The sequence below is a fragment of the Papio anubis genome, chromosome 17 (assembly GCF_008728515.1).
Source record: "Papio anubis isolate 15944 chromosome 17, Panubis1.0, whole genome shotgun sequence".
NCBI classification, from domain to species: Eukaryota; Metazoa; Chordata; class Mammalia; order Primates; family Cercopithecidae; genus Papio; species Papio anubis.
In genome coordinates, this window is record NC_044992.1 from 69,475,960 (window position 1) to 69,486,342 (window position 10,383).

At 52.4% G+C, this 10,383-nt stretch overlaps 1 long non-coding RNA gene across 1 annotated transcript; it reads left to right on the forward strand.

The window, feature by feature from the left end:
• Positions 1-3,107: 3,107 nt before the first annotated feature.
• On the forward strand, positions 3,108-9,977 carry LOC103879013. The gene is made up of 3 exons (XR_004179523.1): positions 3,108-3,717; positions 9,362-9,530; positions 9,760-9,977. It is a non-coding gene; the product is annotated as an uncharacterized LOC103879013 (long non-coding RNA).
• Positions 9,978-10,383: the final 406 nt, after the last annotated feature.

Here is a 10,383-nt window from a genome sequence, read left to right on the forward strand (position 1 = left end):
AGGAAGGAAGGAAGGAAGGAAGGAAGGAAGGAAGGAAGGAGGGAAGGAAGGAAGGAAGGAAGGAAGGAAGGAAGAAGGGAAGGAAGGAAGGAAGGAGGGGAAGGCTGGAGCGGTGGCCGGTCCTGGGAGAAATGCACCTGGTGCAAGGGTGGGCAGTCAGCCTTCACCTCCCACTCCCTCCTCCTTCCGGGCAAATGCTCATGGGCACTTCCAAATAGTAGGGCACAGTGTCATTTGCCCTGAGCCCCCTTCCCTGGCCCCACAACCAGGAAGGGGCTGACTTGCTCCCTAGAGTTAGATTCCAGCATTTAATAGGAGCCTTTCGGAGAGATGACAATCATTTTCAGCAGTCTCAGTGGAGGAGGCATTCAAGGACTTTAGGGTGACACCCAAGGTGGCTGCTGGGGCAGGCAGCCCCATTTTGAGTTGAGCCAGAGTGGGAACAGGGTGGGAGAAGGAAGGGAGGGTGAACAGAGAGGCAGTTCCCACCCCGTCGGTATGCAAATCACTTGCCGCTGAGATAAATGATCCGGCAGGATGGCAGGCAGGGTTCCCAGCGGGAGCCATTTGTCATTTCTACTCCTGATGTGTGAGTGAGAAAGTGAGAGCCTCCCCCATCCCTCCCCCTGACACAGGTAGCTCAGCCAAGCCTCAGGTGCCAGAGACAAGAGGCATCTCCCAGATCTCCGCCTCCCCAAGTCTGGAGAGCGGCCTGCCTGGCACAGTCCTGGACGTGGGTTCTCCCAGCACTACGCGTGGGAGAACACTCCTGGGCGGCCAGAGAGTGGGCCCTTTGTCTCCTGGAAGGACGATGTCAAGCCACAAACCTCCCTCTCTTGGCAGTCAGCTCTCTGGCTAATTGACAAGGCGTGCGTTGCTAAGATTTTTGATGACATCAGCAGAGCCCAACCATATCTGGGGTTCACAGGGCGGGCCTGGCACAGAACGGGGAAGGGTCAGGCCAGGTTGTGTTCCAGCAAGAATTTGCGTCATGTTTGGACCCCACGGGCTCGTGTGTAAATGATTGATGAAGGGACGGATAAATCAATCAATCCTGGAGATCTTGAATTTGCCAGAAATCCAATCCAACCATCCCGCCCTTTCCTATTTGGGCTCCTCGTCTTGAGAGCAAAGGCTTGAGAACATCACACTAGGAAGGACTCAGAATGCCTGGCAGCAGATGCCAGGCAGTAGTGATTTACTAAGAGAGAAATGGGCTGCCCTTCCTCACGGCTAGGGATGCTGTCCCACCCACGCTGATAAGCTTGAGACGGTTTCCCACTGTGGTGATGGGCCGGGCTGGTGCATCCTGCCCTTTGCTAGAGCTCAGAACCTGCCCTTAGTAGGGACCCAATAAATATTTGTTGATGAACTAACAAACGACCAGAGAAGGTCCCTCGTGAGACCACATGGCACAGCCTTAATTCTGGAAAGAGTTAAAGCTTTTTGGCAGAGTTAGGGGTTGAACTTACAACCTTGGTGTAAAAAGCATATGGTCTCACTTTGTTCTTTTATTCTCTTGTTCTTTCACTCACTCACTCATTCATTCAAGAACTATTTCTTGAGGACCCACTACGTGCTCGGCATTGGACAATGATGATTCTCAGTACGTCATGGGGTACCAATGAGCAGGACCCTGAACAGTGACCGGGGGCCTCTCCACTGACAATGGCCAAGAGTTCCCAGACACAAAGGGCCCCACAGCTCCTGGTGAACCCCAGATATCACTGGGCTCTGCTGATATCATGGAAAATCTTAGCAGCTCATGCACAGGATACACATCTGTCAATTAGCTGGTGAATTCACAAGCCAAAAGAAAGTGGTTCGAAGCTTTCCATTGCCTTTCCAGCACATGGGGAGTCTTGGCCAAAACACAGCGCTACCCAGGCTGCCTCCTTGGGGGCGTTCTTCCTTCTCTTGATGGTGAGGGGTTGGACAGGTCTGCCATCTCTCACTTGAGGTCCCCATCAGAACCCTCTGAGATCAACTCCACCTACAACCTCCCACCACCAAAACTTGGGAAAACTCCAGAAAGGCAAATTTGATTCAACTCACTTCAACAACACATTCTTTGATACCTACTGTGCACAAGGTCCTACTAACGCAGGGCAAGCAAGCTCTAAGATGGGGCTTAGTCCATGAGGGTTCTTGGTCTTGCCCAGGCAATAATGCAAAGGCAAGCAGGGGGTAGAAGAAAATGGCCTTGTTGAAGCAGCAGTGTTACAGCTGCGTGACAGCTCTGTGACTGCCCCTGCAGAGCAGGGCTGCCCCGCAGGCAGTGTGCTGAGAGTTGCCACTCAGGGCGGGTTAGCAGACATATTGATACCCACTTTTAATTGCATGTAGATTAAGGAGCAGTTTATGCAGAAAATTCTAGGGGATGAGCAGTAACTTTTGGGTCATCAATATGGTCATAGAAAGAGGTGGTAATTCCCGGCTGTTGCCATGGCAATGGTAACCTGACATAGCACACTGGTGGCCATGTCTGACCAGAAAGCTGCTTCTGCACTGGTCTGGTTTTAGCTAGTCCTCAATCTGTTCCAGTGTCTGAGCCCCACCTCTGGAGTCAAGTCTCACCTCCTACCTCATTATGTTCAAACTTGCCAGAGGAAAAAGACCCAGTCTCTTTTATTCAGGTACTGATGACCTAGAGAAGAGAGACACAAACACAAGTAGCTATAATGTAAGAGGAGGTCAAGGGTTGCCGCCCACAAGGGGATGAGGTCACAGGGGATGCGATGCTGGTGAGAGGTGAACCGGGTCTGCGCAGGGGCTGGGAGGCAGGGTCAGCAGGGGACAGCAATGGCATAGTAGCTTCCTCAAAAGAAGGGGGGCTGGGCTGGGTGTGGTGGCTTACGACTGTAATCCCAGCACTTTGGGAGGCCGAGGCAAGTGGATCATCTGAGGTCAGGAGTTCGAGACCAACCTGGCCAACGTGGTGAAACCCCGTTTCTGGTAAAAATACAAAAAACTATCCAGGGGTGGTGGTGTGTGACTGTAATGCCAGCTACTCAGGAGGATAAGGCAGGAGAATTGCCTGAACCGAGGAGGCGAAAATTGCAGTGAGCTGAGATCACGCCATTACACTCCAGCCAGGGCAGCAAGAGTGAAACTGCGTCTCAAAAAAAAAAAAAGAAGAAGAAGAAGAAGAAGAGGAAGGTGAGCTGGAACCTGGGGAGGCGACAGGGAACAGTGTCAGTTGGGAATCCCCCATGGGAGGGGGCTGAAGGCATCTCTTCCCATCCGTGAATGGGCCAGAGGAGCAGAGACACAGATGAAGCCATGGGAGACCACCCCCTGAGGGAGGTGTGGCAGACATTGCAGGGGATCCAAATTCATTCCAATAACAGGATCCACGGCACTCCACAGGGGAAACTCCGCAGAGCCTGCGGTGTGGAGGCAATGTGCATTTGCTGCGTCTGTTGCCATGTGCCCCTGTGTGCATCTGTGACACGTCCCCAGTCATGCGTTTGCTGCAGACCCAGCCAGTGTGCAGTCACTACCCTCTCAGAGCTCATGTTCCACTTGGGGAGAGAAACAATGAGCAAATGGACACGCTGAATGAAGAAAAGGAAGCAGGGTGTGGGGAGGGCAGTGGGAAGGGTGCGCAGAGAGGAGGGTGGGGTACGAACCTGCCTTCAAGGAACTGAAGAAAGGTCTCCTTCTAGCTGAGCAACATGGCTCACGCCTGTAATCCCAGCACTCTGGGAGGCCAAGGTAGGCAGACTGCTTGAGCCCAGGAGTTTGAGACCAGCCTGAGCAACATGGTGAAACCTCATCACTATAAAACATATTTTAAAAATTAGCCAGGCGTGGTGGTATGCACCTGTAGCCCCAGCCACTTGGGAGGCTAAGGTGGGAGGATAGCTTGAGCCTGGGAAGCTGAGGCCACAGTGAGCTGTGGTGGCACCACTGACCCTGTCTCAAAAAAAAAAAAAAAAAAAAAAAAGGAAAGAGAAAAAGGAAAAAGAAAACAAAAGGAAAGGAAAGGAAAGAAAAAGAAAGAAAGAAAAGAAAAGAAAAGAGAAAGGGGAAAAGGTTTATTTTCTCCTGGAAGGAGTAACCCTGAGAGGCTGGCTTTTTTGAGTCTCCTTTCACCCTGCCTGAGGATGTGCGCTCCAGCAGGTGCGCCCCACCCGTCCCCCCTCCCCCAGGCTGTTCTCGAAGGGCCACGCAGGAGTAGCTGGCTTTGATGGTGTTCCTGCGGTCTTACCCTTTATCTAAGCCTGGTCCCAGCAGGTGGCTGTGGGGCCCAGCAGGGCCACCTGAACCCCACTGAGAATGCATTCTCTGATCTTGTCTTTCTTGGCTGTGGAGAACAGAAGTGGAAGCAAGATTGCAGCTTTGGAAAAAGGCAACCTCAGGAAGCAAAGCTCGTTCTCAGTTCCAACCTGGGAGAGGCACAGAGACCCCACAGTTCCCCCTCTGGGAACAGCGGGCCCCAGCCTGACACAGGTCCTCTCCAGTCAGACACCACCACCATACTCCCAGCTGGTCCTCAGAGGGGCTGCTGGCCTCCAAAGCCTGCTTCCAACACTGCAGGGTGCGCTCATTTCTACTCTTGGTCACCAACATCCCCCTTCCTGCATGAGAGTCCACCCACAGGCTTCTCCTGTCCAGAAGCAGCTTTACGGGTTTTTTAGGGGCCTATTGCCTGCCCTCCAGTGCCAGGAGTCTCTACCCCTGGGATCAGGAAATGGGGGCTGCGGGCGGGATTACAGGGAGGAGTCACTTCCTGGCTGCAGGTATTGAGACCAGGAGAAGGACACCAGCCCTGGGTAATGCCCAAGTGCCAGTCTCCCTCCTTCCTCCTTGGCCCCCACACCCTTCTTTCTGAGAGCAGAGGTCTTGCACTTGAAGTTGGGAATGTATCATTCCCCAAGACCCCCACACAGGACCACCAGGACCTTGCCTTCCTTCTCCAGACCCCAAAGCTGGTTTCTCCTCCCTCTTCCTTGCTGTGCCCATCCTTCTTCCTCTCCCAGGTCTCCCAAAGTCCTGAACTGCTGCGTAGAATCAGATGTTCAGTTTTTCCCCTCCACTGAAATCAGGCAGCCAGCAGCCACTTCTGCACTGAAGGTGGAGTTTTGGGCAAGGTGAGAGACCTGCCAGGGGAGGTGGTGGGCAGTGCGCTGCACTGTGGTCAGTGGCTGCGGGAGCTTGGATTCCTGAGCAAAGGGCTGGCACCTGCAGTCCTCAGCCAGACCCCCAGGCCCACCTGCCCCTCGGCCGAGGCCAGACTACCTGCAGGGTTGTGACCCATACTCCCTTCCCTGGGGCCCGGCTAGGATCCTTTCTGCTTGTCCACGGCAGGCTGGGACTCACCCAAGGCTGTGTGTCCAGGAGGCCACTGAGCCTCCTAATGTCCACCAAGGAGTCCATGTGACCAGTGACAGGCACAGCCCCAAGCATGGACCACAAACACATCACCAGGGCAGCAGGAGGGAGCCAGAGGCTAGCACATCACATTTTTTAAAAGGTTCTGGCCCTAGGACTGGCTTCCCTGTTTGGATGCTCTTCCACTCCCCTCTCTGTTCTCGGTCTCCTGCTCTTCTCTCTACCACTGCCAGCCTCCTTCCTGAAGCAAAGGGAGGGCCCCAGGGTGAAGAGTGAAGTCCCTTGCCTTGCCTCAGTCTCCCTTTTTGTGAAATAAACAATCCTATGATCCAAAATGAATAAAGGCCTTTGAATATATCCATTTCCTAGTCTCTGGATTTGGATTCTCCCAACCTAGGATTCCTCTGCTAGACAGAAGTCCTGACTCAGCTCCCCAAAACCTCCCCGCAACCCAGCTCTGCCTCCAGCCTCCCCCTACCTCCATTCCAGCTCCCTTCGTCCCAGCCTCCCCCCCCCCGCTCCCCCGGCCCTAGCTCTGCCCCCCACCCCACCTTCCCCAGCCCCACCTTCCCCACCCAGCTCCACCCTGCCCTGCCCCACTAGCTTCCTCTACCAATTATCTCCCCTTCCCACCCCAGCCCTACCTCCCTGCCCTGCCCATCCCTACTTTGCCTTCCCCGCCTGATGAAGCCTTCCCTTCTGCCATCCCTCAGCTGTGGCCTGGCATGGAGATGTAATTACTGCATTAGCCCAGTGGCCTGAAGAAAGACTGGGGTTGGGAGCGGGGTGGGCTGAGAACTGGGGGAGAGGAAGGTTCTTTATTAAATGCAGATGTTTTTAAATCACTGTAATTAACTGGAATGGATACCACGAATCACAGGCATAAAAGCTAAATGGGCTTTTGTTTTAACTGTTTGTCATATATTTAAAAGGGTCATTGGAGAATATAGCACATGGAGAGGTTCTTGCTCTCTTCCTGCTTGCTTTTGCCTAGCAAAGGCTTTCTTCGGACACGCTGGTGAACGCGCACATGTCCACGCACACACAAACCCCCATCAATCCTCTCCTCTCTTTCTCAGTCTCACATCCACACACATCCACACTCGGCACACACACCCTCTGATCTGTCACACACACACTCAGTGGGGCTGGCCTGGGTAGGACTTGGCTGCAAAGGAGTGTGGGTATCCAGCAAGGCAGCTGTGGAAGAATCAAGTTTCACCCCCTTGGGAAGTTTCCTCAGCGGCCTGGGGACATCCTGCCCCAGCGGCTTCGGGAAGCACCAGCGGCTTCTCAGTGGACACACGCACAGACCCGTGCTCAGATACATGCTACAGCAAGAGGCATATCTGTGGAGACTTGCCGCCCCAACTCCTTCCTTGTTTCACTAAAAAAGTTAGGGACAGACACACCCCCCTCTGGGCCAGACTCCCCCTTTCTCCCCGGGAATGTGGAATGTGGAGCCGCTTTTGTACTTGGGCACTGTTTTTCCCAGGTCAAAGGCAGCAGGGAAGAGGCGGGGCCAGGCCCTGAGTGGTGGGCTGGGTGCTGTGAGAGGCTTTGAAGGGCCCCTCTGGCCAAACGCTGCCACCTGCCCCTCTTCTGGGGCCTGTCCCCAAAATACTTAGGTGAAAGCAGGGTCTGCAGCCCAAGCATGGCGCGTGGCAGAGAGAAAGTGAATCGCACAAGCAGTGTGCGTTGAAGGTGAGGGCGAGGGGTGCTCCTGAGGTGTCTCCAGGCCAACCCACACCCACCACCCCCAGCATAGATGTGCCACCGCAGGAAGGAAGAGCCAGTGCCAACTCCATTCCTTTCCGGGGAAGCCGCCCCAATGTAGAAGCCTGCGGTTCCACTGCTGGACAAAGTCAAAGCTCTGGGGCCAGACCACCTGGTGCCCACCTCTGCCTCCAGCCACCAAAGCCTCCTATGCCTTGCCCAACCCCATCCTTCCAGCACTCTCTGCCTGTCTTCTTCCTCTCCAGCCCCCTTGCTGGAGCTAAGCTGAGCCAGAGAGGAGAACTGGGATGAAGATCCTTAGATTTGGGGTCTAGTGATTGAGATGCTCCTGGAATGCCCCACTGAAGCCAGGAACCCACCTCCCCCACTGCCCATAGAGTCCATGGTAGGCCAGTCATTCTTCCGTATCGCATTTAAGGTTGCAATTTAGCTACACTCTGAGCCAAGCTAAGACCCCTGCTCCTCTTGAGAACGAGGCTTCAGTGGGAAATGAGTTCTGGACGCAGCCCGCATGCCAGGAAGTTTCATGTTCACCTTTCCTTGTAGTTAACCAGGGAAGAAGCCCAGGTGTCCAGTTTCCTGGTCAATGCCTGGTCCCCTAGAGCTTCCCTCTCTTCCCCTCCCTCCCCCCGACCCCTTCCCCTGCCGAATCTCCGTCTCAAAAAAAAAAAAAAGTCATCAAAGAGCATATCTTTACCCAGCCTTGTGCACTAGTATTTTCTATTCTATTTTTGTTTCCTTTTCTTTTCTTTTTTTTTTTTTCCGACATGGAGTCTCACTCTCTCGCCCAGGCTGGAGTGCAGTGGCGCAATCTCGGCTCACCGCAGGTTCCACCTCCCAGGTTCACGCCATTCTCCTGCCTCAGCCTCCCGAGTAGCTGGGACTACAGGCACCCGCCAACACACCCGGCTAATTTTTTGTATTTTTAGTACAGACGGGGTTTCACCATGTTAACCAGGATGGTCTCGATCTCCTGACCTTGTGATCCACCCACCTCGGCCTCCCAAAGTGCTGGGATTACAGGCGTGAGCCACCGCGCCCAACTCTATTTTTCTTTTCTTTTCTTTTTTTTATTTTTATTTTTTGAGACAGTCTCACTCTGTTGCCCAGGCTGGAGTGCAATGGCGCCATCTCAGCTCACTGCAACCTCCGCCTCTGGGGTTCAAGCGATTCTCCCTGCCTCAGCCTCCCTAGTAGCTGGGATTACAGGCGTCCACCACCATGCCTGGCTAAGGTTTGTATTTTTAGTAAAGACAGGGTTTTGCCTTGTTGGACAGGCTGGTCTCAAACTCCTGACCTCAGGTGATCTGCCTGCCTCAGTCTCCCAAAGTGCTGGGATTACAGGCGTGAGTCACCGTGCCCAGTATAGATTTTATATATATGTGTGTGTGTGTGTGTGTATGTATATGTGTGTATATATATGTATATGTGTGTATGTGTGTGTGTGTGTGTGTGTGTGTGTATATATATATATATATTTTTTTTTTTTTTGAGACAGAGTTTTGCTCTGTCACCCAGGCTGGAGTGCAGTGGCATGATCATGGGTCACTATAGCCTCAACCTCTCAGCCTCAAGTGATCCTCCCACCTCAGCCTCCCGAGTAGCTGGGACACGAAGCACACATCACCATGCCCGGCTAATTACTTAATTTTTTTGGAGATACAGGGTCTCCCTGTGTTGCTCAGGTTGGTCTTGAACTTCCAGGCTCAAGTGATCCTCCACCTCAGCCTCCCAAAGTGCTGGGATTACAGGTGTGAGCCACCGAACCTGGCCAACATTATCTTTTCTATTCTATTCTATTTCTAGTTTTCACAACCCACAACCTGGATTTCACCCACTGGTGGGTGTCCTTCTGCAGTTTGCAAAGCACAGCTCCTGCTCTTCTGTGATGCAGGCTTCAGAAAACTCTCTAGGCCCAGGCGCCAGTTCTGCTCTCAGAAACCTTCCAGGACTGGTCAGGCATGGTGGCTCACACCTGTAATCCCAGCACTTTGGGAGGCCAAGGCGGGCAGATCACCTGAGCTCAGGAGTTTGAGACCAGCCTGGCCAACATGGTAAAACCCTGCCTCTACTAAAAATACAAAAAATAGCCGGGCGTGGTGGTGCACGCCTGTAATCCCAGCTGTTCGGGAGGCTGTGGCACGAAAATCGCTTGAACACGGGAGGCAGAGGTTGCAGTGAGCAGAGATCGCACCACTGCACTCCAGCCTGGGTGACAAAGCGAGACTCTGACTCAAAAAACAAAAAACAAAAAGAAACTTTTTTTTTTCACTTTCTAACATTACAGAAATTGAAGTGCATCTTATAATCAATGTCGAAAGAAACTTGTCAGCTGATGATATATCTTACAACAGGGTGAATTGGAATGGAGGAAAAAAAAGTAGTTGAAGACCATCCCTGCGGCTCCCAAGGTGAAAGTTACTGGGGTGGCCTGAACTTCCCAGTGTGGCTGGAAGGTGCGTGTGGATTTTTCTTGTTTGCTGTAAGAAAGTCTCAACATACTCTGGTTACCATACTTTTAACCACACCGATTTATGGGAAAGGATGCTCTGGGGCCACAATTTTATTTCTATTTGCACAGCCTTATGTATCGATTTTCAGATGCATGCTCTCAGCAGAAAAAAATAATTTTTTTTGCAGTAGCAATTAACCTAATAAACCACCTTTTCATCGTTCTGCATGTAGATTAACCACTTCAGAGAATACCAGATCAACACCGTGTTTTGCATGCCTGCACCTTCGGAGAGGAAGCTGCTATTTCAGAAGCCAGGCAGAACAAAGGGAGTCGTCTGGTGCAATCCTAGTAATTAGAGAGAAGAGGCCCCTCAGGTAACTGCTGAGAAAGGTCCCTTAATTTGACCCTGTTTCACACAGTCCAATTTTCAGTAAAAAGAGACACTTCAGCACTGTCCCTTAGGAAATCGCCTGGGAGTCCATAATCCCTCGATCTTCCCGGGGGTTATTCTGTCTAAAGTCCTCCCTTCTGATCTGTTTGCGTCAAACCAGCCATCCCTCTTCCCGCTTCAGTATTTACCTAGGGACGTTTCCAGGGCCCAGGCCTCCGTGCCCCGTGGCAGTGTTGACAAAAAGGAGTCAAACTCTGTAAAATATTTGAAGAGATTCATTGTGAGCCAAATATGAGTGACCATGGCCCTTGACACAGCCCTCAGGAGGTCCTGAGAACATGTGCCCAAGGTGGTCAGGGTGCAGCTTGGTTTTATATATTTTAGGAAGGCATGAGACATCAATCAAATACATTTAAGAAATACATTGGTTTGGTTCCGAAAGGTGGAACAACTCAAAGGAGGG